A 1,865-nucleotide genomic window follows, 5' to 3' on the forward strand; every position below is an offset into this window, starting at 1 on the left:
AATTATTTATTCAATAACCGTGTTAACATTAGCCGAAGAACACATCAGACTTCCTAATCTGAATCCGGAAAGTAGAGAAGTACTGTCTTCTTACTAAAAATCCTAAGATTAACACAACTTGGAGAAATTCGCCCCGAAAAGCTGCTAAAAAATGAATTCCATATGCATTTATTGACGTTGTCCAGAACTGCAAGAGGAAAGGAGGCTTTTTAGAAACATTAATATTGAACGGAATTGCATTTATAGTAATTTTTAAACACTGTGATGATAGGTGTGTTCTTTCTTCCCCCATTACTTCTGCGGGCAATGCGTACAGCCGAGTCTCGAGCCACCGGCACTGCAACATCCCGTGCTACCTTGCGGCTGCTGCTGACGATGAAGGTGCATTCCTGAGGAGGTCCACTGTGCAATGCTGCACAAAATTTCTCTCTGTCCCAGAGTAGGCTTTTTGTTTACTATTTCCTTTTTAGCTACCATTTTAGAAGAGCGAACTCGTAAACTTCTTGCCGGACGTTCTAAGTTAGTAACCGTAAATAAACAAACGGGCATGAAACACAACCTCTTTATTAATATTTTTCATTTTTTCACTGTTACAACACGCCATCGTAACTGATTGGCAACAGCATTCTAAAGGAGAGCATGGGGTAGTGGGTCAACTTCCTTCACAGTGGACGCAATGAGGCAAGCAGGAACAGGAAGCAGGAAGAACAGGATAAGAAGCCCCTCACCAGGCAACGACACTGGACTCCCGCCTCCATCCAACCGACTACACACAAGACACTCTTGTAGGATATATCATGCGAGCATCAATACAGGCCTGGTGCGCACCTCACTGGTGTACTCAAACCTGTGCCAGAAGCTGGACGCACATGCAGGTATTTTGCTGACCTGACCTGGTACCGTAAGCGTATCTGTCTGAAGTTGCCGTCATACTAGCTGAGTTAAACTCATTTATGCGTTTTATTTAAATTGTGCAGCATCCCGAGCTTATCATGCCACACAGACCCCAAGCAAGCGATTCACGACATCCGTCGTGTATACCACTCCAGATCTCTATCATATGCCATCCACCAGCTGGTAAGAAATGACCCCCTTCCGATTCTTGTCCAGTTGGTCCCACGTCCGGCTCTACCTGGCCATTAAGAGACAGATTTGGCCAGTCGCCCATTCGCCATATCTCCCACATTACCGCAGTTTCCCGAAGCTGCTACTACTGCTACGCCAAAAAGAAAGTCTCTGGCGTACTACACGAGTACTCATGGGTCTGTATGTTTTCGAACTCCCATGGTGGGCTCACTCGCAGAGAGCTGCTGGCGCTTCGAAGATATCGTGGAGAGGGAGGGGGGGGGGTGCTCTCAACCCGCAGCAACCACCCGCTGGCCACAACAGTGCTCCACTACGTAGCAATCCTTGCGCAGGTTCTGTACCACCGCTGTAGATACAGTAACCGTGGCACAATGGCTGTGGTCGTGGCGGAGGTCACAGCAAGCGCGTATAAGGCACCTCAGAGCTGCCAGTATCGTCCGGGCCACCTCCCCGACTTGCGACGTTAGATATCTGACCCGTTTTCCGTTCCTTGCATGACTTTATGCGCGAAGCAAACTTGTTTGAAAGCGTGTGACGTGATATTACGTAGCTTTTATGAATCCGATTTTGTCTGACGGGCAACCTTCCGGAGAAAGGAAAATAAAACCCAGTGGTCAAATTAAATCCACAGCTATTCATTAAATCGTGCAATGCGGATGTAGGCTTCTTAAAATTGGCGCCAGTTGCTCTACCCTAGCACCGCCTTTCAGCAGAGGTTAAGAAATGTAAAATATATCGTACGGCATTCGTACGCACTCATTCAAAGAGCATCGCGACAA

General features: G+C 47.2%; 1 long non-coding RNA gene across 1 annotated transcript; it reads left to right on the forward strand.

The window, feature by feature from the left end:
* Nucleotides 1-308: 308 nt before the first annotated feature.
* On the forward strand, nucleotides 309-1,264 carry LOC140218812 (uncharacterized). Its single transcript, XR_011895001.1, has 3 exons — nucleotides 309-381; nucleotides 649-875; nucleotides 978-1,264. It is a non-coding gene; the product is annotated as an uncharacterized lncRNA (long non-coding RNA).
* The last annotated feature ends 601 nt before the right edge of the window (nucleotides 1,265-1,865 follow it).

Source organism: Dermacentor andersoni, chromosome 6 (assembly GCF_023375885.2).
Source record: "Dermacentor andersoni chromosome 6, qqDerAnde1_hic_scaffold, whole genome shotgun sequence".
Lineage (NCBI taxonomy): Eukaryota > Metazoa > Arthropoda > Arachnida > Ixodida > Ixodidae > Dermacentor > Dermacentor andersoni.